The sequence below is a fragment of the Nomascus leucogenys genome, chromosome 3 (genome assembly GCF_006542625.1).
Source record: "Nomascus leucogenys isolate Asia chromosome 3, Asia_NLE_v1, whole genome shotgun sequence".
NCBI lineage: Eukaryota > Metazoa > Chordata > Mammalia > Primates > Hylobatidae > Nomascus > Nomascus leucogenys.
In genome coordinates, this window is record NC_044383.1 from 140608215 (window position 1) to 140635296 (window position 27082).

The following is a 27082-nucleotide window of genomic DNA, read 5'->3' on the forward strand; positions in this document are numbered from 1 at the left end:
TAATCTAGAAATTGAAAAACCAAAAAGGGGAAAGAATGCAATGTGTAGAACAAGTCAAGGCAAGTGTTTCGAAATTAAAGTTGTGAACAGTTGGAAAATCCAGGAGAAACTTTTATGTGATGCCTGGGGACCTAGGGGTAAAAGCGGAGGCTTAAAGTAACCACACAAGACAATACAGTGATTGTTAAGTATTAACACTCAAGATACCAGAACATTCTCTTCTAAAGATACCCACCTTCCCTCCACCTGTCAATATGTTCCATCCTTCACTTACTCCCTGCACATGTCTTTAATCATTGTATTAACTATTTTTAAAATAATTTTCTTCTTTTTTTTGAGACGGAGTCTTGCTCTGTCACTCAGCCTGGAGTGTAATGGGGCCATCTTAGCTCACTACAACCTCTGCCTCCCGGGTTCAAGCAATTCTCCTGCCTCAGCCTCCTGAGTAGCTGGGATTACAGGCATATGCCACCACACTCAGCTAATTTTTGTATTTTTAGTAGAAACAGGGTTTCACCATGTTGGCCAGGCTGGTCTCAAACTCCTGGTCTCAAGTGATCCGCCCACCTCGGCCTCCCAAAGTGCTGGGATTACAGGCGTGAGCCACCATTCCCAGCTCTAAAAATAATTTTCTATTCCTATTTTTGTCTCTTCTCACTAGACTGTAAACTTCTGGAGAACAGGAACTCTCTCTCTCTTTCTCTGTCTCTGTTTTTTGGTTTTTGGTTTCTTTTGTTTGTTTGTTTGTTTTTGTTTGGTATATCTGCAGAGTGCAGTATGCTGCCTGGAACATAGTAGGTGCTCAGTAATAATATATTTAACTCTAACCTCTAAACTTAGCTGCCTGGTTCACAGGTATATGCTCAGCACCCAAAACAGTGCCTGACACATTATAGACTCAAGAAATATTTGCTTAAAGAACAGGAATGAATGCATGAATGCCAATGCAAGGCCAATGGGCCAGACCCACCCTTGGTATTGGGGAACATGAGCTTTCCCTCTAGTAGGTTAAGGGGATTAAATTATTGTATATTTTATTCATTGTCAGGCTCCACAGGCAGTGAGTGTGGAAGGGATAAGCATAGGGCCATCTGAGACCAAATGTCCCCAGATGATCTAGATCTAGTGCTATAAACCATTAAATAAAAGTTTATACAGTATACAGTCAACAACCCATAGCAGACATTAACAGTCTAAGGCATTCTTACTTAGTATATAGAGCATTCAAATTTTAGTCATAGACAGCCTGGGTTTATTGTCATAGCTCAGTTGTCATTGTCATTGTCACTCCCCAATATTTGTGAGAACAAAACATGTCTCTTAGTAGCAAACAGATACCATAAAAATGTCATCATCACCACGCTTAGATGTCCCCTGTCCAACCATAAAAACATATACACCTTTCTTTACATTTGTGTCACAAGTGGAAGTTAATTCTCCAACCCAGTTTATACCTTGACATAGACAAGTCTTTGACCTCATCTTCTAAAGGCTGAGTCTTCAGCACACACGTATGTGCATGTGTATTCACGCACATCTATACATACATATGTGCACATGCATGCACAAGCATGCACACACGTACACACACACCCCAATGTGGCTCCCTGAAGGCAATAGTTCAACAAACAGTCCTTGAAAAACCACACCTTAAAGACTACTGAATTAGGCTGCGTTCAGTGGCTCATGCCTGTAATCCCAGCACTTTGGGAGGCCAAGGTGGCCAGATCATTTGAGGTCAGGAGTTCAAGACCAGCTGGGCCAACATGGTGAAACCCTGTCTCTACTAAAAATACAAAAATTAGCCAGGCGTGGTGGCATGCGCCTGTAGTCCCAGCTACTTAGGAGGCTGAGGCATGAGAATCACTTGAACCCAGGAGGCAGAGGTCGCAGTGCTCAAGATGGCGCCACTGCACTCCAGCCTGGGTGACAGAGCAAGACTCCGTCTCAAAAAAAAAAAAAAATCCTACTGAATTAGGGTATCTCAGTTAATTACTCATTTATTTTATTCATTTATTGACTTATTTATTCTTTATTAATTAAACATTTATTGAGCCCCTACTCCTCCCAAGTGCTTGTTTAGGTAGTGCAGGTGATTCAAAGATTAAAAATAGGCCAGGCACGGTGGCTCACGCCTGTAATCCCAGCACTTTGGGCGGCCAAGGCAGGAGGATTGCTTGAAGCCAAGAGTTTAAGACCAGCCTGGGGAACATGGTGGGACCCCGTCTCTACAAAAATAATTAAAAATTTTAAAAAATTAGCCAGGCTTGGTGACACAGGACTGTGGTCCCAGCTACTTGGGCGGCTGAGGTGGGAGGATCACTTGAGCCCAACAGGTCAAGGCTGCAGTGAACAGAGATTGTACCACTGCACTGCAGCCTAGGCAACAGAGGGAGACGCTGCTTCAAATAAGTAAATTAATAAATAAAAACATATTTATGGAGCCTACAATCCATTGATGAAAAGAAACAATCAAAAATCACTGTGGAGTGGGATCCATGTAAAATAGAGATGTTCCCTTTCGGCCGGAACCGCCATCTTCCAGTAATTCACCAAAATGACAAACACAAAGGGAAAGAGGAGAGGCACCCGATATATGTTCTCTAGGCCTTTTAGAAAACATGGAGTTGTTCCTTTGGCCACGTATATGCGAATCTATAAGAAAGGTGATATTGTAGACATCAAGGGTATGGGTACTGTTCAAAAAGGAATGGCCCACAAGTGTTACATGGCAAAACCCGAAGAGTCTACAGTGTTACCCAGCATGCTGTTGGCATTGTTGTAAACAAACAAGTTAAGGGCAAGGTTCTTGCCAAGAGAATTAACGTGCGTATTGAGTGCATTAAGCACTCTAAGAGCCGAGACAGCTTCCTGAAACGCGTGAAGGAAAATGATCAGAAAAAGAAAGAAGCCAAAGAGAAAGGTACCTGGGTTCAACTAAAGCGCCAGCCTGCTCCACCCAGAGAAGCACACTTTGTGAGAACCAATGGGAAGGAGCCTGAGCTGCTGGAACCTATTCCCTATGAATTCATGGCATAATAGGTGTTAAAAATAAATAAATAAAGGACCTCTGGGCTGTAAAAAGAAAAAAAAAAAGTAGAGATGTTGAGAAAGTTCTGGTCACCCTGAGGGCAGGAACTCACTTTTATCCGATGGCTGCTTTGTGCGTGATGCTTTTTAGTGGGTATCTCACTCATTCTTATAACAGCCCTGGGAAATAGGTATTATTACAGCCATTTTCTAGATTTTAAAAAGGAAACCTGAGGAGTTTAAGTTTTCTTCCAAGTCATACAGCTAGCAAGGAGCAGAATCGGGGTTGAAATCTAGTTGTCTTTGGCTGGCAAGTCTGCTAGCTAGAGCATTAGGGGCGTGGCTTCATTAAGGAGATGAAAATGTAAGTATTAAAAGATTGAAAGTCCTTTACCAAACAGAATGAGTGTCTGGGGGAGAGGGTGCTCTGAGCAATCAGACCAGAACATCTGGTGTCTCCAGAGAGGGGGTACAGTTAAGAAACGGCAAGTAGGCCTATGTAGCTGAACAAAGGAAAATGGTAAGAGAGAAGAACGCACTTCACCGGGAAAGCTTCCCTAGGTTTCCTGATTTCTTTTGGAAGTCATTATTCTGGACCAAATTTGCCATCTTCTTCTCCATGACCAATCTGAGTTTGCAAACATGTCTGTTGCCAGCCAGAGGGATTCTGTCACCCTCTCTTTACTGTCAGCTTAGATATGTTTGTTTGTCATCACTGCCTGTCACTCATTAACCTCACTGCGAAGAACTTGGGCCCATCAAAGCAGCATTCCCCATATTTACGTCAGTTTTCAAACTTGATTTCTTGGTGTGGAGGAGAAGCAATGCTGTGGAATGTTTTTACTTCATGAGCCACGGAATTTCTATAATTGCTTTTTATTTTGCCTGTGGTTGAAGATACCTCCCTATTTTTCCATCAAACAGTAAACACTGCCTTTGACTCCCTGGACTTCCTGAATAGGAAGATAAATAAGAGTGACTCTTACAAATTTCATTATAAGGAACTGTGTTTTTAAGTTCATTGTAAGCACTGTGTAATACATCCCAAGTGGAATAAGATGTGATTAGGAGGATAATCATTTGCCTGACACTCCAATTCCAACCCCATCCCCATCCCAGAGGTTGGTCTGACTCTGGCTACTTTCCAGGAGTACAGATTGGGTGGGGATGAGGCCTGCAGTAGCCTGACTCATCTCTGCCTCTTTTCTTGGCTCTCTCTCCTCATGGACGTTAAACTCGTTGTATCATTAGTGTCTACCATGGTGTCTAGTACATAGTGAGACCGTGGTTTATTTTTCAGTTAATAACTCAATAAATGATCTCCAAATGAGGATATCATCTACTATGTTTGTCAATGAAAGAACCTAATAAGACAGTTAATTTAGGGCATCCTCTTACAGGAATAAGGTAAATTTTCATCAAGGGAAGATGAAAGAGAATTGCGTTTAGACAAATGACTACTCCTGATTCTCACCCCCATCTTCAATGTTTCGTTCTATTCCCATATATTAATGTCTTTGCGCAGCTCAAAGTAGGGCCAGCAGTTACACCCCCGCCAAAGTGCCTGGCCTTCCTGACTTAGCTTCTTCTCTTTATTTTCCCCATCGATCATCTGCATCCACACACTGCCCTAATCTCAGCTGGATGGCAATGAGGATGAGATGCTGACAGAGTCATGACTTTCTAGAAGAGGACAAGGCCCCCACGGGCTGGATTCAGGGGTATGAGAGGACTCCATGGGGCTGATAGTGTGGATGCGTCCATCCAAGCAGTAGGCAGGTGAGAGAGTAAGAGTCTCCCATGATCACAATGTAACTGAAGATGAGGTGAGAAGTGAGATTGAAACAAACTCCCCACATGACCCCATGGCTCATTCACTCTCTTCCAGGCAGATAGAGGAAGAGATGGTATCATGACAATGAGACAGTAAGCCCCACGGCCCCGTGAAAGGAAGTGTGGCTGGGACAGCTGCGTCAAGGAGTCCTCAATGTGAAAAAAAAAATGGCGATGAGGACCTTGCCACTCATTATAGAGCTCTGGGTAAATAAAAACAGTGGAAGTTTGTTTTCTGAGCCACAGGCGAGCAGCTGATCAAGAAGAAAAGTGGATGCATGGCCTTGCCAGATAGAGCAAAGCTATCCATGCTCATGTGCCTGGCCCCTGCCACAGCCCAACTTGGCCAGGGACAGGGATGGGTTACGGGGTACAGTGGAGGCCAAAGGTACTAAGGACTGTGGCAACATGCAGGGGCACAGAAAAACTGGGACCTGTGACCTCAAGCACCCATCAAATGCCCAGAGGCACTTGGGGGAGGAAGCAGAGCCAGTCCTCAGGCACTAACCTTGGAGCAAGGAGTCATGGGAGAAAAAAGACACCCCATTAGGGAGGCCACCCAGCCTCCCCTCCACCCTGCACTCCTTATACTCCCAGATAGGATAGCACTGGTCTCTCAGCAACTGTGGCTGTAGCCACTAACTCACATGCTCCTTTGGCCATACTCCTGCAGGGGGAAACAGTGCCAGTTTCAACTCATAGAGTTTGGAGAGGGCTTGCAGCGGGGAAGTGAAATTAAAGTGACTGTGTGTGAGGTCCCTTGGGTCAATTCAATGTATTGTTGTGGCTTCCACATCTGAATGTATAGGGAATGGATGTGTTAACTGCTTGCAGTTCTCCATCCCTCAAAAGTGTCAGAGGGGTTCTCCCTTTCGGAGAGAAGCACATAGAAAGGTGCCAATGGGACATCACTCCACCACCACCTGGATGCCTGCCCCCCTGTCCCCTCCCAGAGGGTCAGTAGATGGGAGAAGGGAAGTCACTAAGAACATGGCTTTTTAAAAACGAAAAAGTAGCTATTAACCTCCTACTGAGCACTTGTTGAAGCTGGAGGTCTTGTAATAATTCCCATTTGGCACTGGGTCAACTCAGACTCAGTAACTAACAAGATGGGAAGGGCCCAACAAGCCTCACTTCCTAAGTGAAAAGGATCTAGTCAAGAACACAGAAAGGTCCTAAATTGTCTTTACCCAGATCTTTCCTGTTTTGTTTTGTTTTGTTTTGTTTTGTTTTGTTTTGTTTTGTGAGACAAAGTCTCGCTTGCTCTGTCGCCCTGGCTGCAGTGTAGTGGCGCGATCTCAGCTCACTGCAACCTCCGCCTTCCCAGTTCGTGTGATTCTCCTGCCTCAGCCTCCTGAGTAGCTGGAATTACAGGCGTGTGCCATCAAGCCCAGCTAATTTTTGTATTTCTAGTACAGACGGGGTTTTACCATGTTGGTCAGGCTGGTCTCGAACCCCTGACCTCAGGCGATCTGCCTCCTCAGCCTCCCAAAGTGCTGGGAATACAGGCATGAGCCACCACACCTAGCCTACCCAAATCCTTTCTGAGGAGTGTATTTCAGTGAGCAACTTTGAAGAGTGAAGTAAAGTCTCAATCTAAGTGAAAGAATTTTTCTTACTTACTGCTTGCTACAAAATCATATGGTCCTCACTATTGCTCAGTTGAACACAAACCCACTATCTGTGTAGCATCTATCTGGACCCTGCACATTACCCCCCTGGGACTTGGGGACAAGAGAACTCACACAAGCATAATGATGCTTACACTATTTACTGTGCGATGAGTAATACAGTCTTTTGTCCTCACCCTGAAGTTTCATGTTTTCTGCCATTAGCCACACAGCTATAACAGTCTAACTCATTAACTTGTAGGAAAGGCAAAACCTCAGAACAATCACAGTTCTTGATACTGGGTCCAGGAAGGGGTGGGAGGAAACAGCTGACATTCAGCAAAGTGAGTGATCACATTGACGCGTCATTCCCTTAGCATCATTTCTTTTTCTTTTCTTTCTTTTTTTTTTTTTTTTTGAAGTTGTATAACTTATTTGACAATCAGCACTTAGTTCTTATTCACACTGACTGTAGATTTCTGAAAGTGGCAACAGGTGCATAGGTAACCAATGTACAGAGCTTTTTTGGCTCATTTCTGAACCACACATGGCATGGACATTCCTCATTCCTTTGGCCGGGAAAGCTTTGCTGAGCTTAGTATGAATGTGCATAATGGGAGTTCCCCTCTCCTTCAGGACAAATTTCTGGCCCTCTTTGAGTGCCCCAAGGGGCCTGCTTCTTGAAGCCCTCTCTGCAAATGAGCTTGTGAACGTCGACGGTTTAGTCTCTGGTCACCACCTCAGTGATGGCAGGTGGCCCTTCTTGCCACCCTACTATTCAGAAACCATTTTTGCCAGGTCCAAATACAAAGGAAGATTGCAGGGGACTGAGTGAGAGGGAAATCAGAGATCGCAAGTACAACTTCTGCATTGGCTGGAGGCAGGAAAAGTTGGGGGCGGGGGCGGCCTTTGCACGTTAAAAAGGGGGCTAGTTAAAGAGAGATTATTTCTACCACCCCTGAAAAATGAATGTCACATAATGGAATTTCCGACTGCACATCGGGTAGATAGATGGGAGAAACACATCACCCCTTCCCTCATGCGTCAGACGGCTGACACATCCCTCAAACAACGTGGAGGCAGTCATGCCTCTAATTCCAGCACTCTGGGAGGCCGAGGCGGGTGGATCACCTGAGGTCGGGAGTTCGAGACCAGCCTGACCAACATGGAGAAACCCCGTCTCTACTAAAAATACAAAAGATTAGCTGGGCGTGGTGGCACATGCCTGTAATCCCAGCTACTAGGGAGGCTGAGGCAAGAGAATCGCTTGAACCTGGGAGGTGGAGGTTGCAGCAAGCCGAGATCGCGCCACTGCACTCCAGCCTGGGCAACAAGAGCGAAACTGCATCTCAGGAAAAAAAGAGAAAAAGAAATAAAAGGCAGTGGAGAGCAGTAGAAAAGGCTTGGGCTGTGGATTTGGACTGATCTTGTTTTAATTCCTGGTTTTGCCATTAACTCTGGGAACTAAATTATTTAGGGCCCCAGAACCTCATGTTTCTTCTTCAATCCAATGGGAATGTTATCTCATGAGAATTACATGTATTCGTTGTTATCTCATGAGAATTACACGTATTCGTTGTTATCTCATGAGAATTACACGTATTCGTTGTCATGGGAATCACCCAGCCCTGAGCAGATGCCTTAGTGTTGGGGTCCTCCCCCTTTCCCTTGCCTCCTACTCCACCTAGAGAGGACATGCACCCTGCCTCACAGGCCCCAGCGGTGACATCCTCTTTTCTGTCATTCACACCCGCCCACCTCCCACGCAGACTCGTGGGGGAATTTGGTCCACATCAGCACAGAATGTCGTTTCTTCTCATGCCCACATGTTGGGGAACCACCCATTTGCTGGCTGTGTCTGGGAGAGGCTGGCGATCGTGACAAAGCCTGACGTGCAGGGACTTTCCCTGATCTGATGGCGGCAGCCCCTTGTCTTCAGCCTTCCTCCTGCAACTTCAGTTCTGCTCCAAAAACAAGGCTGAGAAAAGCCTGACCTCCAGTTTCTACCCTGCTGTAGGGAGTTGGAGTCACTTTTCTGGGCCCCCACAACCGTTGCTAGATGGAAAATATGCACCCTTCAGTGCTCCTCCCAGCTCCATCTCCTTCCTCGCCTTCTCCCCCATCCTTCCTCCCCTTCCAACCCCCTTCCAGCCAGAGCAGAGAGGCTGGGCCTTCAGGGGAGGGGGCAGAGGGGCTTTCTAAGCTCGCTGAGTGCTTGTCCTCCTACCACAGCCCTCTTCTAGGCTGCTTTGAGTTATTGTTTATTTTTTACCAAGGTGTAAGTTCCTGGAGACTCTATTTTACTTTTTTAAGTAATGCATGGTAAAGCACTCTGCATGTCACAGGCACTTTGTGACAATTTGACACTGGCTGCCTCACCTCAGCCCCGACTTTTGCTGCTTTGGACCTGTTCCCCAGGAAACACAGGCATGGAAGGGACCTCAAGAGATCATCTGTGTCGTTCTTTTCAGAACAGGCAGGAAACATGTTACCGCAGAGGCAACGGCAGCCAAGGGATGGTAACTGACCTACCCAAGGTGGGACAGCTGGCAATGGAAAGGGGGAGTAGAGGCAGGGACTGTCATGGCGCTCTGTTCTTTGAATTATATTGAACTATAATTTGCCTTGACAACTATTGAGTTGACTAGAATAAATCTTCCCAGAAACCACTGGCAAGAACATCCACTAAATGCTATTTGCAAGAAATGCATTAAAAGACATTTATCAGTGAAAAGAGAGACTCCAGCTGCCCAGAAAACCCTGATGAAGTTTGCAAAGGGCAAGAGTAGAAAAAAAGTTACTTTGCCTTTTCCGTAAAGTAAAGCCAAGTGCCAACTGGCACTCAACACTGAGACCTCCTCCTCGGGGCCTCCTTCCTTTAGGCCAAAGAGGAGCATCAGAAGAAGCAAGAAACGAATGTTTATATGTTTTTCTCTTGAGTCCAAACAATGCTTTTCATCCCCCAGGTTTCCTCTGCTTTTTTCACTTTTTTCGTATTTATTTTTCCCAACAGAGACAGCAGTGAGGAAGAGTCCACATGAGCCTTGTCATGGCCATACCACCTCCATTTGGTGTTAGAACAGATTTCAAATTCCTTTGTTTTGTTTTTATTCCATGGTGCTTTTTCCATAAGTAGTGGTTTCTATTAAATCTCTAAAACAGTCATTTGCAGATGGTCTGGCAATTTTTTCTTTGTCATAAAATATTATGTGCTACTAACAAGGTAAACTTCATCCACTTGATATTTTCATTGGGCATATATATTTTAACTCTGAGTCATAAGAGAATAATATGGCAGACAAAATATACATTTCCTGAGGCAGTGAGAAGGAAGGTTTGAAACACAGATTTCACTGAGTTGGGCCTGCCCACTACAGATATTAATAATTTCCTTTTGTAGACAATTTAAAGCCTATTCTATGAATATATTATATAACCCTACAATTTCAATCCTGGAAAAAATGTCAGAATTAATTCCTTCCCATCAGCTAAGTTTCCAGAAGAGGAAACTGAGGCTTGGGTGTGAAATTAATTGTCTGAAGCCTCGTAGTAGTGTCAGAGGTGGGACAAGAAATCCAAGTTCTTCATTTTTTAAGTGAATTGTCACTGAAAAAAATAAAACAAAATATTGCTCAGTAACAATGTACTACTAATGCCTTCTTAGAGTAAGCCCTCAGTGAATATGTCTTTTGAGTACATGATTCACGGAAACAATAAAAAATCACCAGTGATAAATAAATAAATGAAGGAGAAGAGACAAATCTCCCATGCAAATGAATTCAAAGTAATTTATATAGATACTCTACTATCAAGGAGCTGAAGCAAACTCCTTACCTAAACGTGGGCTGCCCATAGTGACTTCTTTCCAAAGAGCAGAGTATGGAAAGGGGGTATGGGGTAACTCCACAGTGGAGAAACCCGACCAACTGCCCCTCTGCCAGGTGATCAAGGTCAACATCAACAGTGCTAAGTCATTTGGTAGTCTGTACTCTGGATATGATTTGATGAGAATGGTACTCCACGTCTGTGGCCTTCCTCCCAAAAAACCCATAACCCCAGTCCAATCACAAGAAAAACATGAGGAAAATCTCAACTGAAAGACATCCTACAATATACTTCACCAGTACTACTCAAAACTTCCCCAAATAAGGAAAGCCTGAGAAACTGTCACAGCCAAAAGGAGCTTAAGAGGCACGATTAAGTGTAATGCGGGATCCTGGGACAGAAAAAAGACATCAGGGGAAAACTAATGAAATCTAAATAAAGTATGGACTTTAGCTAATATAATGGATATTGGTTTATTAATTGTGACAAATATGCATACTCATGTAAGATGTTAATAATAGGGAAAACCAGTTGAGGGTAAATGGGAATTCTCTGTACTTTCTTCTCAATTTTCCTGTAAATCTCAAATTGTTCTAAAAAATATAGACTTTTTTTTAGGTGGGGCGGGGGGTATGGACTGTCTTCTGTCACCCAGGGTGGAGTGCAATGGCATGATCTCAACTCACTGCAACCTCTGCCTCCTGGGTTCAAGCAATCCTTTCATCTCAGCCTCCCAAGTAGCTGGGACTATAGGCATGCACCACCACACTCGGCTAAATTTTTCTTTTTTCTAGTAGAGATGGGGTTTCACCATGTTGGCCAGGCTGGTCTCGGACTCCTGACCTCAAGTGATCTGCCCACCTCGACCTCCCAAAGTACTGGGATTACAGGTGTGAGCTACTGGGCCCAGCCTAAAGACTTTCTTTTTTTAAATCACTGGTAAAGGGGTCAAGAGAAAAAGCAAGGGTTTTCTGTGGTAACCCATTGTAACCCATTGCCACAATATGTCCTTTTCCCCACCTATCGACCTGCAAATACACCCCTCAAGGTTTTCTTAATAAGAAAGGGAAGAGAAGTCACTATGCTTTAACTTCACTAGCATCTTTCCCATCCTAATATCTGGGCAGTTTGTTCCCACAAACACTCAAGAAGGGACTATAGAGTAAGAAAACTAGAATGTGTGATACGTGGGGGCAGGGATCTTTGTCTGTTTTCTTCACTGGTGTTTCCCAAGTTCACAGAAAAAGTGTTTGATACATAGTAGGTGATCAATAAATATCTGTAAAATAAGTGAAAGCCTTAAGTAAGAAATTAGCTTTTAAAAAGATATCTGTTATATGAAATGTGGTCTAAAGTGCTGTAACTGCACAATTATCAATGGTCCATTAAAAATACAGAAAATAAAAAATAAACAAACTGATTTTCAAAATAAATACATCAAAGCTCGTATACTCAAATCAGTGTAAGCCCTCCAAATTAGTACTCCTGGCAGGCATACACTTCATTCAACCATGATGTTACCACTCCAGATAATTTTAGAATTGTTCACTTAAAATTTTTTAGCACTTACAGGATCGGATCCAGACATGTAAAATGAGACCTTCGTGATCGAGGCCTCCAACTGTTTCCTCTAAACCACTTTCCTTGAGACAAATGTCTTCTTGCTGGAAACCTTCCCCCTTCTACTCCCACTCCTCATCCATCTAAGAAATTCCAATTCCTCCATAAAATGCTATCTTCAGAGACATATTCCCTGAAGGCCCTTTTCTTACTGTCATATCACCACCTCTCTGAGAGAGAATTCATCATTTTTTGGTCCTACATTTGTTCCCTATTTTTACCCTTATCATGATGAGCTGTGTCTACGTGTTTATCTCGTTGTTCTCTGGATTAGCCAGTGAGCTTCTCTAAGACAGGAGTCTTGTATCATTCATCTCCATATCCGCAGCTGCCTACAGAGCTGCTAGCTCACTAAGTGCCTGTTGAATTGAATGGGATAGAACAGAACCGTAATTAAGTCCAAAGTCATAAGACATATTCCTTTTCATAATCTCAGTGCTGGCAAATCTCAATGCTTTGTGGCTGGATATGTGACTGAAAAAGATGGAAGTCATTTAGTATCTACTTTGATGAACAAAGTGGGTAAAAATGCACTGAGCAATGCTATTTTATACAAGTCCAGAAATGTCTACCACTAAGGAGATGAATGGCCTTAGATGTCTCATCAGGGAAACAGGTTCAAAAATCAGTCTTAATATTGTATAACTAAATTCATACCTATTACAAAATGCTTACATATGTAGACAATAGAATCTGGTTATTGCAATAATTTGTTCAACCATGTATTCAATAAAGTCATTTTTATTAAATGTAATAAGCCTAGCACTGTCTAGGTCTGAGGTATTGCAAGAATAAAAAGACAAGGTCCTGTCCCTAAGGAACTCACATTCAAGGGGTGGAGGAAGAGCTACACAGTTATCACCCTAGTCAAACTATAGTAAGTGACAAACAAAGGTGTAAACACTATACTTTGGGACTGTAGATTCTGGAATTGTTCATCTTAACTGGGAAGGTATAAGAAAGGATACTCATTGAATTGCTGTCTTTGGCCAACCTCAGCTGTATATGTCTAGGGAATAGGGTAGATGATGTGTAGTGAAAGTTGAAACTGGAAAAAAAGAAGGTTTAGGCCAGTGTGTGACAGCATCTCAGTGCTGGTCTAAGGCATCATTCTGTGGGGGAAAAAAAAAGACAAAAAAAAACAAACAAAAAAACATGAAGCTGTTGGAAGTTTCTAAACTCATAGCAACTACTAGACCTGGGACTCAGGAAGATGACTCTGTTGTCAGTGTGGATGACACGTAGAGGATGATCAGAATAAAGGTGAGATCAGAGAAGCATGAGAAGAAGGAAGCCCAGTTATGGAAGGCATTCACATAGGCCCACGATTCTCACAGTTTCTCTCATGACCCCTTTACACTCTTAAAAGCTACTGGGAACCCGGAGAGTTTTCACTGATGTGGGTTATATCTATTTTTAATATATTATAAGTAAAACTTGAGACAAATTTAAAACACAAGAATGCCTAAGGACACTTTCCATTAGCCATCAGAGTTAGGACGTCCCATGTCCTGTAGCTTCTAAAACACTCCACTTTCTACTTCTGAAAGAATGAAAGTAAACGAGGAAAATAATGTTTTACTATTACTATGAAAATATTTTCACATCACAGACCCCCTGAAAAGGTTTCAAGGATGTCAGGGATCTTAGGAACACTTTGAGAACCATTGATCTGGATACGTGACTGAAAAAGATCAAAAGCCATTTAGTACGTAGTTTGATGAACAAAGTGGGTAAAATTGTGCTGAGCAATGCTATTTTATACAAACCCAGAAATGTCTACAAATAAGGAGATTAATGGCTTTATATGTCTCATCAGGTAACCAAATTCTCATTAGACAATAGGCCCAAAGCAGAGATAGAAGAGAAGCAAAAATAACCAATCAATTACCCTTCAGAGGTAGCCTTGGTAGGAACTGGTGACAGATTGAATTAGTGTGGGGTTGGATGGAGTGGTTTGGGAGCAGATGAAGGAAGAAAGAAGAGCTAAAAATAGCTCTCAGAGTTTTATTTTGGGGAACTGTGCGACTTTTTGCCCCAGCTTCTCCGATATTTACATATGTAAATATTTAATAAAATTAAAATTTGCATATGCTCACCTAATACTTTTAAACTGTGGCTTGGTTGTTTGGTCTTCTTATTGAGATCCTTAAGCAACCCCATGGCATTCTACCCAGAAATTTTCTTCCTCCCACCAGCAAAGTACCAAGGATAGTAAGGACTTGGTATAAATGGTTGATGAATGAATGAGCACTAACCTAGATACGTATAATACATAATTTTTCGAGCCCGCAGATGAAAAATATAAATGTGCAAACTTCTACTCTTAAACAATGAATCACCTTTTAGGTATTTATTGAAGTTATTTTCATAAGGGGGCACCACTCACCCTCCAGTCCAAGAACAATAGTACTAAACCCACTTTAAGAAACACCCATCACTTAACTGTCCCTTTTTTGAAGTAGGGTGTGTCCATTTAATTAGTTTTAATTTAAAGACCAATTAACAAGGTTTCAACATAGAACAACATAATAAAAATCGATTTTTTTATTTCCTGAACTACTGAATCATCTCTGATGATTCTGACTGGATCGAATTTATTTGTACAATACAATTTTATTCCAAAGTGTTTACGAAAACCACGTTTTAGTTCTTTCCCTACTTGGTTCCACACCCTTCCGTGTTTTAGCCCATTAACCTCAATAAACCTGCTCAGTTTGCCATTTGATTTCAGTCAGATGCCTTATTCCATTTTTTCTGTCCCGCAACCATAATGTGACGACAATCTAAGTACAATCCCAGAATCCCACGCTACGCCACAGGATATGGTGTGGCCATTCACGTGCCTTAACAGTTCAGAAACATTTGCTCGGAACATGAAGAGCCAGGATGAGACCTTAGCCCATGTTCAATGACGTCCCTTCTCCAACCCTCCATGTGGCAGATCCTGCAGTGTCAGACAGGGCTTGTCATTTCCTGATCACCTTGTGCACGTCATGCTTTTGTGCTTTTCCTCATGCCCTTCCCTTCGTCTGGTTTGTTTTTCCCTCCTTCCTCTTTCCTTCTTTCAAGGTACAGTTCAAATGACGCTTGCTATAGGAAGTCTTCTCCGGTGCCTCTGGCCTGGTTTAGCCACTCACTTCCCATAGCTCCTGCTCATAGCTCTGAGGAGTTTCACAGTCCTTTAGCCCATGACTCATTAGGCTGTGGGCTGCTTTTAGCCATAACGTCATATGTATAATCAGCCCTTCATAATTATTGCTTCAATGGAATTGACACCCAACCAGATAGTAGGAGAGATAAGCTCAAACCTCCTGACTCAGCACATGTGCACAAGTTTCCCAAATCCCTAGTCCACATTAGATCTTTTTCCTTGTCAATAAGAAAAAGCTTCTCTCAAGAATTATTAAACTTCCAATTCACCTTCTCAGAGTGGATAATAAGAAAGCTTTTATGGTGGGGTGGCGGGGTGGGGAATAGATATGAGATCCACAGCAATGAGTGAGGTAAGTACGTGTCTCCAAATACTTCCTACTTGGCATAGGTCTAGCCCTTTGTCCGAGCACACTAACTTACTTTGTGAACAAATGCTATGAGATCTATCACAGTCCCAGGAATATAGTGTGTCTGAACTCACCTTTGAGCCTTTGCTTACTTTACTCCCTCAATCTGGACTGTCCTTCAGCCATTCCTTCACTTCTCCCTTTAAGACCAAGTTCATATGGCTTTCCTTCCAGCTTCCTCAACCAGAATCAGAAATGTTAGCACTGGAACTTCTACTCTATTGCTCATACCCTTAATTATCAAATGAGGGACTGAGGCCAGTGAAGTTAGGCGACTTGTGTAAGACCACATAGCTGCCCTGGAATTCAAATCTCGTGGCTTGCACTCCTACCTTCTTTTAATCATATCCACTTTAATCTTGACTCACTTTGTTTCTCTCAACTCAATATCTGGATAGAGTTGTTTCATGTGGATAGATGTGTCATTTCCACCAGTTGGTAAAACATCCGGGCACAGGATTATGGGTGGATGTGATGCAGTGAAAGACACACGGCATCTGGAGTTAAACAAACCCAGACTCAAGAGCATCCCACGGTCTAACTGTGTGACCTCCGGAGAGTTATGTAAACCTCTGAGCCTCTATTTCCTCATCGGTAAAATAGTAAAACATAAGTGGGGTCAATGAAGTGCCAGGAGGTTGGACAAGCCATCAGAACCTCAAAACGCCGTGCTGCGTGGACAAGGGCACGTGTCTCACACTCACTGGCCTAAATTGGGGTGGCCATATCTGCGTGGTCCCCTTTCAGTTCTAAACAGTTCCTTGACTCAGGGATTCAGGGTAATGTCTACTAAAGTGAAACACCAGCTTGTTTTCAAGAAGGGAAATGTTGATGCTGCCTCTGCATAGAGTCATAAGGAAGAACAACAGATAGCCTTCCAAAGATATTGTCCAAAACATAAAAATAAAACATGTCAGCTCTCTGCCAAAGTGACTTCACAATAGTCAGGATCTTAAGTAGTTCAAAACCCTAAAGACTGACCTTGTGGTCACGGGCATCAGCCTCACAGTGCCGCTGTTTCAGTCCTCTTCCCCTGACCAAGGGCCACATTTCCTCTTGACCAGATGTGATATCCTACGACCCTTACATCTGTGTCCCTATGCATGGAATTTTATTTTTAATCATTTGAAAGCAGAGTAAGCACAAAGCCTGCTCACTGAACCCTGGGTCAGACCATGTCATCTATCTACTTTAAAAAAAAAAAGGACTCTCTTTCATTAAAAAATAGAAAAGGAAGCCCTAAGAATGTTGCATGTTTTCTGTGTTTATATTCACATTGTGAAATGGGTAAAATAATGCTAAACCCTTAATGGTGGTAACCTCAGGAGGGTGTGTAGAGATGAAGTGATTGTCTTTCCTTACCTCTTATAACTCTGAATGATGCCAATGAGCATGCAGTTGTTCTGGTATTTTATCACATAAATCAAATCATTACTTTTTAAAAAGAAACAAAGTTTTCCTTTTAGTTGCTAATAAAACAGATATTGGTTGCGGGTAATTTTTTTTTATCTTCAACTAGCCTCAGCTTCCCCCAGAAAGCTACCAAAAGCAATTTAGGAGAAGAAGGACAACTTGATCTCAGGTTTACTAAATTAGCAATAAACTCCAACTTCTCAAAAGTCTATGGTAAAGCTATTCAAGTCCCCTTTGCTTCTTGATTTTTAAACACAGTTATGTGCAGATTCACTTTTCCCAATGAATAAACAATGTCTCTTTATTACCTGAACTGGATAATTCCAGAAGTCAACAGGCAGCCAAATGACAGTTTCTCATTTCTTTGAGATCACTGCTGATTGCTCCCTCTCCGGCTTCCTTGGAGCCTGTTGTGGACACTGTTGGAGCCTTGCCCAGTTCCTTCACCAGGCAGCGCCTCCACCCCACTGCTGTGGTGAGTGGTGGCTGCTGGTGGCTCACAACTGCCTCCTTCTCGGAAGAACCATCCTCAGCTCCTGGGAGGTTGCTGCCTCCAGGAGGTTATGTGCCTCCAGCAAGGCCCTGGCGGAGCTGCAGAGCACAACCCCCTGCTGGATGGGGGTCATGTATGGGGCGCCCCACACGTTGCAGAGCCACCCTTGGGCTTCCGCAAAAGCCGCGTCTTTGCTTATTCTCTTGCTGTTTCCTCACTTCGGTACAGGTGCCTTTCTCAACAAATCACTTGCATGAGATAAGTAAATCACTCGCTTCAGGCCTAAAACAGCTGGGCCTTTGGTTACCCTAATGAGGAGCATTTTCATATAAATTTATAGTTGATTAAAACTTAAATTCTTTAAAACTTAAAAATTAATATGGAAAAAAAAAAACAGCTCACTACCCATCCCACCCTACCCTCCAGTTCAGGTATGAGGAAATCTAGAATGTTGTTCAGATTCACAGCAATATCCAAGCTCCAAGGCAGAGAAATAAGGATAAAATGCAATTATTATGCCTGGCCTACATGGTGGGTATTTAATAAACGTTTCACAACTAAAAAAAATTTTGCCAAAATTTACTTGATTGGAAATAATGCCCAATTCAAGAATCAAAGTGGCTGATCATTGAATGTTTAAAAATGTTTTTGTGACTTTTATGTAATTTTTTTGGAACCCAGAATACCCGTTTAACATGTAGAAGTAACATATAGGTTTATGGAATAGAAAGAGAGGAGCTTGGGCCACACTCCAGTCTTCAGCTAGCCACCGTCAATTCCAACATGGCTCCATCTCCATAATTCTGTCCTGTGGTCCACAGGAAAGAGTGGAGCCTCACTGGGTACCAAAAGAATACTTTGCATCTCTGAATGTACCTGGAGAGCAATATTAACATTTGTATAAAATAATAACGACAGCCGGGTGCAGTGGCTCACGCCTGTAATCCCAGCACTTTGGGAGGCTGAAGCAGGCAGATCACCTGAGGTCAGGAGTTCGAGACCAGCCTGGCCAACATGGCAAAACCCCATCTCTACTAAAAATACAAAAATTAGCCAGGCGTGGTGGTGTGTATCTGCATTCTCAGCTACTCAGGAGGCTGAGACAGGAGAATCACTTGAACCAGGGAGACAGAGGTTGCAGTGAGCTGAGATCATGCCACTGCACTCCAGCTTGGGGGACAGAATCAGATTTTGTCTCAAGAAAAAAAAAAAGGAAGAAAGAAATAATAATGACAATAATACACAAAAAGATATTGACATTTTAATTGAGCTTTTGGAAGTCTAGTTGATAGATTAATAAAGTAAAATGAGAAATAAAGGGAAAATATTGGCATGTTGTTCAATTATTCAAATAGAATCTATTTTTTATTCATGGGATAAGTTGGAATTTTCCTTTTGTCAAGAGAATCTATTATATAGCACAATCTTGATCTAGAATAATGACATACAAATAAACTTTTAGGATAGAAAACCAAATGATATCCTTACCAACTGTGGATTCAAAACCAAAAGGAAAATATATTGCATCACTTTTCTTGAAGAATGCAAGCAAAGGATAGGCATGTAGTTTAATCATCTCTGCAATGCATTAAGAGGTTAATCCTGTTTTAAGTAATCTATGAACTCTAACCATAAAACACACTATATTTAAAAATAAATATCCATGTCTAGAGCATCTAAAGAGCATGTCTCCATTTAAAAGGGTCAGTCCCGGAGAACATCCGCTTTTTCCAGTGAGCTTTCCATTGTTTAAAAATGTAGGAGAGCTTCTTTTAGAATTACCTTCACAGACCACAGCATATTCTTTTGAAATTTTTCAGTGGTGAAAAATCTTTACTCTTTGAGGTTGGCCTCGACCTTCAAAAACACCTATTTTCAGACAAGCCTGAGGAAAATGGAATGATAGGGTTGGATAGTTAAGGCAATGACACGTGTGAGGTAATTTACAAAAATACTCAAGCATAGAGAAGTTAAAACAAAGGTGGCCGCTATATCCTGCCTTCCACATCCTGGCCCAGTTGTCTATCTCTGAGCATCTCTGTGTTGGCTTTTTTTCAGCTGGACAGTAAACTCTATTGAGTTTTCATTGTATCCATGAAGTTCAGAGCTCAGAACTAAATCACATAACATGATAATAATACAACAGTAGTCTCTCTTGGTGGTATTAGCTTGAGGTTTGTCTCCTTGTAGCCTATGTGCTTATTGATTATGTTATCATAAATGCATGATAAGAGCATGGGCCCTTGAGCCAGCCTGCTTGGCCTGAAACCCCTGCTCCAATACTTATGATTAAACATGATTACTTAATCTCTCTCGGTTTCCATTTCAGCATCTGTTAAACAGAGATAATAATTGGACCTTTCTCATGTTGTTGCGCAGAGTCAGTAACAATATATTTCAAATATTTAGAACACTGCCTGCTATATAGTCCACACTAAGTAAGTATTAACCATAATTATTTTGTGTTGGCTTTTGTGTGTAACAGGCGAAGAATGAGGAGCTAGTCTTCAAAAATAAACAAACAAACAACAACAAAATAAAAACCAGCCTTCATTGATTCAAATGATACACCACCATCCTAACCCAACCTTGCAGCAATTTTTTTTTTTTTTTTTTTTGAGATGAAGTCTCTCTCTGTCACCCAGCCTGGAGTGCAGTGGTGCAATCTCGGCTCACTGCAACCTCTGCCTCCCAGGTTCAAGAGAGTCTCCTGCCTCAGCCTCCCCAGTAGCTGGAATTACCGGCACCCGCCACCACGCCCAGCTAAATTTTTGTATTTTTAGTAGAGACAGGGTTTCACCGTGTTGGTCAGGCTGGTCTCGAACTCCTGACCTGTGATCCGCTCACCTCAGCCTCCCAAAGTGCCGGGATTACAGGAGTGAGCCACCGCGCCCAGCCAAGTCGCAGGATCTTAAGAGGATTGGAAGCCATATAGTGATTCACGGGGCTCTAAGTATATAGGACAAAGACAGCTACTCAGAGGCGTTTTAGAGTTCCATAACTGTGGATCTCAGTGTGATTTTGGAAACCTCCAAAGAGATGAAATTATTGCTGTTAACAGAAATTGTCGGCTGTTATACTGTATTTTATAGAACGTAAGATGCCACCAATTGAAACAAACGTCCCAGCTTTGGAAATAATAATTTGAAAAAGTGTGTGCATCAGAATTAATGAACTATGGTCACAGAAGTTTACAAGCGGACATCCAGCTACTAGCTTTGGTGAATTCTCTCACCTTCTAGGTGGAGCCTCACTCCTGGAAAGGGAAACTTTCCCAAGGTTCCATCATAAAGGTAACAGCTGAGCTTTGAGTTCAGCACAGCGAGCAGGGGAAAGCCCCAGTGGGGACCATATTTTATATAGGAGGTGAAGAAAAGGCAGAAGAATGTGGAAATTTTTCAGCTTGCATGAATGTTTCCTAATGTAGGTGTTAAAAAACTCCCCAAGTGAATTCTGAAATTCAGAATCTTTTTCCATCTATGGAAAGAACACATTGTTCCAGTCAAAAGCGAAACAACCAGGCAAAAAAAGAACTCCCAGACCTCTCTTTTCCATGCTGCCCTTTGATTTTCTGGGAGCTCCAGTCTTGGACTACAACCACAGTTACTGAAACCTGGACAGGCTGCTCTTCACCTAACAGCGGAGCCAAGACTCGCTGCAAACAGCATTAACAAATGCAAACGAATCAGTCCTAAAGGCTCAGATCCCATTTTTAACAATTTGTTTTTATATTTCAACTCAACAAATATTAGTCAAAGACTCTGGATTATGTGTAGGTTATTGTTTAAAAGAAAAATGAACCCAGGTGCAGAGAATTTTGCGCCAAGGGCTAAAAAAGAGACTCCGAATTAGGATCAGCTGGCACTCCATCCTGTGCAGGGGGATGAAGGGAATATGACAGAGGAGGGCAGGGCAGGGAGCCGGGGAGAGAGAAGAAGAGAGAGAGAGGGAGGGAGGTTGACATCTGTAAACATAATTCAATTTTCTTAGTGTCTTGGACTACTCTAAAAAGAATTTTACACAGAAGTGTAGGAAAGGCTGTCTTCTGATAATCCACTGGAATCTATTAACCACAAATTTGAAAGAAACTTCGAAGATTGGCCAAAGGTCCTTTGCACCTCACATGTACTCAACCATCACCACCTGCAGCCTATGGCCAATTGGTAAATTCATAACACACCCCTTCTGTTAAAATGTGACTCTTGGATCCATCTCCTCAGCTAGATTTGGGGGCATTTTGGCATAAAGTTTAATTTTTTGAGCAAGTTCCTGAGTGAAACTACCACTTTTTTGCAGATGAAGAATATAATTCAAGACATTCTTTTTTTAGTATAAAACCTGGAAGATAGGCCAGGCGCAATGGCTCACGCCTCTAATCCCAGCACTTTGGGAGGCTGATGCCGGCGGATCACCTGAGGTCAGGAGTTCGAGACCAGCCTGACCAACATGGTAAAACCCTATCTCTACAAAAATGCAAAAATTTAGCTGGGCGTGGTGGTGTGCGCCCATAGTCCCAGCTACTCGGGAGGCTGAGACAGGAGAATAATTGCTTGAACCCAGGAGGAGGAGCTGGCAGTGAGCCAAGTTCATGCCACTGCACTCCACTCAGGAACAGAGCGAGACTCCATCTCAAAAAAAAAAAAAAAAAAGATAAAAAAAAAACACACCTGAAAGATGAGCAGCCATATAATTTATCAGTATTTTTTTTTTTTTTTTTTTTTTTGAGACGGAGTCTTGCTCTGTCCCCCAGGCTGGAGTGCAGTGGCGCGATCTCGGCTCACTGCAAGCTCTGCCTCCCGGGTTCACGCCATTCTCCTGCCTCAGCCTCTCGAGTAGCTGGGACTACAGGCTCCCGCCAACACGCTCGGCTAATTCTTTGTATTTTTAGTAGAGACGGGGTTTCACCGTGTTAGCCAGGATGGTCTCGATCTCCTGACCTCGTGATCTGCCCGCCTCGGCCTCGCAAAGTGCTGGGATTACAGGCTTGAGCCACTGCGCCCAGCCTATCAGTATTTTTTAAATTAGATTATAAGATGTATTTTATTTTATCCACTAAAAATAATTTTTTAGAAAAAAATAATAGTTATATCTCAGTACTTTCATAATTATTCAATAATACTGTTCATACCCTACTTCAAGTAATTCTAAATGGTTTAATGTCTTTCACTTATAATTTGGATCAAATACTACTGGAGTTAGATCATTGAACATCTAAGACTTAGAAATCTTGTGTTTACACAATAATTAAGGAAATAATACTGGCATTTAATACAGCAGCAATTGGCAGCAATTTGTCAAGAAACTGTATCAGAACGTCATTTACCTAACTTAAATTTTCCTTGTTTTTTCATCTATATATTTTTCAAAAGTAATTGTCCAAACTATAAAAATGAAAATGAATACATTTTGTTAAATTATCTATAGCCTCTTTTATAACGAACCCAATAATGTCATTGTTAAAGTTTTTGTATTGTATTCTTCTCATTGGCAAAATGAGATTTGGTAATATATTCAAAGCCTATCAGCTCTAACTTAGTATATTTGAAGCTCCATGCCATCCTGGTAATGAATTTGAAATTGTCTGCCTTCCCTTCCACCACATACACACACACTTTCTGGTATTTTTCTGAAACGCCAGAGCTCCAGAGTTTATGCCATTATGTCTGAGTATCTAAAAGATGGTGATGATAAAGCACATGACATCATACACACTCTGTTATTTTGACTTTTAAATTCTCCTTAAATATAAATCCTGGCTAAGACTGCCAAGAAGTTTGGCAATGGTCAGCCTCGTTTGATTCTCTCTAAGTGGGCGAAACCAGAATTACTGGCCTTACAAATTATTTTGGTCTCCATGAACAGTTCCTCCTCTCTAACATTAAGTTCATCTTCTGGCCAAGCACAGTGGCTCACACCTGTAATTCCAGCACTTCGGGAGGCCGAGGCAGGTGGATCACTTGAGGTCAAGAGTTCAAGACAAGCCTGGCCAACAGGCCAACATGGTGGAACCCTGTCTCTACTAAAAATACAAAAATTAGCTGGGCGTGGTGGCACTTGCCTGTAATCCCAGCTACCAGGGAGGCCAAGGAAGAAGAATCGCTTAAACCCAGGAGGCAGAGGTTGCAGTGAACCAAGATCACACGCTGTACTCCAGCCTGGGCAACAGAGCAAGACTTCGTCCCAAAAAAAAAAAAAAAAAAAAGTTCGTCTTTAGTGTTTATTCAAATGTGTCTGAATGTGTCTGGCCCACTAATACTTCCCCTTTAATGAGAATGCAGTTCCTTGCCAGAAGTCCCATTTGGATAATTTACTTTTTCTTTGTTGATCGTATCAAGCAAATCACTCCAAATAATAATACTTTAATAACATAGTTCTTTCCAGGAAATGTCATCTTGCTGATGGCATCTAAAGCTGGATATTATTAAAATCTGAATTTTTTCCATCCTGGCTGCGCTGCTGTTTAACACCCCTTGAAGGGAGACAACATGGAGAGATGATCTAGCTTGTGATCAGTATTTCAGGTTGGTGGTCAGATAAAGGCTCTGAGAGAACTCTTTCCAGGGATTTTCTGTGCACGCTCAAATTTCTTCTTCTGTGTTGATTCAAGCTGTTATTTCAAGCTAAAGTACCTCTGTAAAAACAGGCTATTGAGGCAGTTCAGAATTAAATAGAAAAAACTTTTTTCATTTATTTTCACTTTCTGACAATGTATAATTCAAATCAGTTTATTAGCCCTTAATGAATGGGATAATTAACTAGTGCAAAACCTAATGCAAAAACATTATAAAAGGTTCTATTCCAAAATAAAAGCATTTTCCTCCATCTTGTTTTTCATCTACGTTTATTCCATGTGTTGTGATGTTTGCACATCACACAGAAAAGAGATTCTCCTGAATTAAAGGAGATGGAGTTCATTTTGATGAACGACACAAAATCTTTGCAAGTTAATATTTGTTTCCAAGATAACATTGTAGAGCACACTCAGTGAATATATCCCTTCTCAAAAAAAAAAAAAAATGGAAAGAAGTACTTCTTTGGCAGTAGATAGGTAACAAGAAAGAAAGGTTAGAGTCTAGGGAACCGATGTTTCACCTTAATGTTGGGATGTGTTGGCTACAATTACAGAATACCCAATCAAAAATAACAAGTAATATAGGAATTTCTATCTCACCTAACCAGAAGTCTGTTACAAGGTAGGATGGTATAGGGCTGATACCACAGCTCAGCAGTCTCAGCTCTGAGTCAGTGAATATCCAGTGAATACTTTATTCATTCTTCATTCAGCATGTCTTTAGATATACCCTTGGGCTTCCTCTGTGCCAGCCCAGGTGCTAGGAGACCATGGCACAGTGCTGGCTTGTGACCTAGTACGTCCCAAGGCTCTATGGCTGATACAAACAAAAGGTAAGATAGAGTCTTTGTTGTTGAGAAGCTAACTCGCTTTTTATCTGGAAAAGGCTGACATATACATGAAATAAAAGAGTCTGACACAATAGTCAGGCATTTATTTGATTGTCACACGTTGTACACATCTGGATAGATAGTGGCAAGTGTAAAGCAGAAAGGGAATGCTCTGGAAAGTTACAGAGTAGCTCACAAAACTAACTGGAAGGCTGAAGGACTACATTTGGAAAACAACACAAAACCCAAGGTTTTCACAACCAGGGTCACATGCAAGGAACTGCTTGGGTGTAAAGTCACCACCAGATATCAGGTACAAGACATTGCCAAGATCTGGATGAATTTTAAAGTGTCCTTCTTTTGTGGTATTGCCTGCCTCAGCACTAAGAGTTCACACCTACTGTGAGCATACTGCCTATGAAACCCAGTTCTAAGCAAGCTACCTTTATCTCAGTTCATACTTATGATGTGTTAGGCTGTTCTTGCATTGCTATAAAGGAATACCTGAGACTGGGTAATTTATAAAGAAAAGAGGTTCAGTTGGCTCAGGGTTCTGCAGGCTGTACAAGCATGGCAACTGCATCTGCTCCACTTGCAGGGAGGCCTCAGGGAGCTTCTACTCAGGGTGGAAGGTGAAGTGGGAGGAGGCACATCATATGGCCAGAGCAGAAGCGAGAGAGAGAGTGGTGGGGGTTGGGGCTGCTACACACTTCTAAACAACCATATCTCGCGTGAACTCACTCAGTATCGTGAGGGCAGCACCAAGCCATGAGAGATCCACCCCTATGACCCAACATCTCCCACCAGGCCTCACCTCCAACACCAGGAATTACATCTCAACATGAAAGTTGGAGGGGACACCCAAACTCTATCACATGATAACACTCTGAAGAAGCTAATTGTCTCTTGACCAAGCACAGTGGCTCATACCTGTAATCCCAGCACTTTGGGAGGCCAAGGTGGGCAGATCACTTGAGGTCAGGAGTTCAAGACCAGCCTGGCCAACATGGTGAAACCCTGTCTCTACTAAAAACACAAAAATTAGCTGGGCGTGGTGGCAGGTTCCTGTAATCCCAGCTACTCAGGAGACTGAGGTGAGAGAATCACTTGAACCTGGAAGGCGGAGGTTGCAGTGAGCAGAGAATGCGCCACTGCACTCCAGCCTGGGCGACAGAGCAAGACTCTATCTAAAAAAAAAAAAAAGGAAAAGAAAGTAATTATCCCGTTTGACAGGTTAGGATACTGAGGACCTCAGAGATTGGGTACTTGCCTGAGGCTATAGAGCTGGTAAGTGGGGAAGCTGGTACGCAAGCCCAGGCAGCCAGACTCCACCCCATCGTCTGCCTCTCCAAGTCCAGGAGCCTCTGAATTCCTGAGCTGATGGCCTGTTCTCTAACTGCCAGGAGTCAAAAAAAAAAAGCACAAACGTGACCTTTGCAGTATTCAAAACTCACATGTGCCTGACTCTCCGACATGCCAAGGGACTTGAAATGCTGACAAGGAACAATCTACAAATATCACTCCAAAGACTGCAGAGAGAGACAGGGAGTAAGTAAAATAAGTGAAAGATCCAAACTTGAGAAGAAATAGTCTAATTATTCTCAAGGTATATTATGACTTCCTATATTCAGCTATATTATGAATATTTGTTTTAGCCTAGAAATATCTCACTATTTTGCTCTAGTTTGTGGGAAGACAAATTAAAATCAAGGATTATATTTTTCCTTTTCTCTCTTTTTAAATTGTACCAAGGTAATGCTCATGAAAGACAGCTGTCTGGTTTCAGTCCTCAATCGATGAAAATAAAAATGTCTGATATGATTTGGCTGTGTCCCCACCCAAATCTCATCTTGAATTATAGCTCCCATAATTCCCATGAGTTGTGGGAGGGACCTGGTGGGAGATCACTGAATCATGGGGGCAGTTTCCCTCATAATGTTCTTGTGATAGTGAATAAGTCTCACGAGATCTGATGGTTTTGTAAGGGGAAGCCCCTTTTGCTTGGTTCTCATTCTCTTCTTGCCTGCTGCCATGTAAGACATGCCTTTGCTCCTCCCTCACCTTCTGCCATAATTGTGAGGCCTCCCCAGCCATGTGGAACTATGATCCCATTAAACCTCTTTCCTTTATAAATTACCCAGTCTCAGGTATGTCTTTATCAGCTGTGTGAAAACAGACTAATACAACGTCCTTACTCCATTCTACTTCTCAAATATTTAAATGATTTTCAAGAGATATTATACGCAAGCATTAACTGAGAGATGGTTTTATTAAACACACAAGAAGAAAAAACA

General features: G+C 42.2%; 1 pseudogene across 1 annotated transcript; it reads left to right on the plus strand.

The window, feature by feature from the left end:
* Positions 1 to 2523: 2523 nt before the first annotated feature.
* Positions 2524 to 3076, plus strand: LOC100596692 (annotated as a pseudogene). The gene has a single exon (XR_001115511.1). The product of XR_001115511.1 is annotated as a 60S ribosomal protein L21 pseudogene (transcript).
* The last annotated feature ends 24006 nt before the right edge of the window (positions 3077 to 27082 follow it).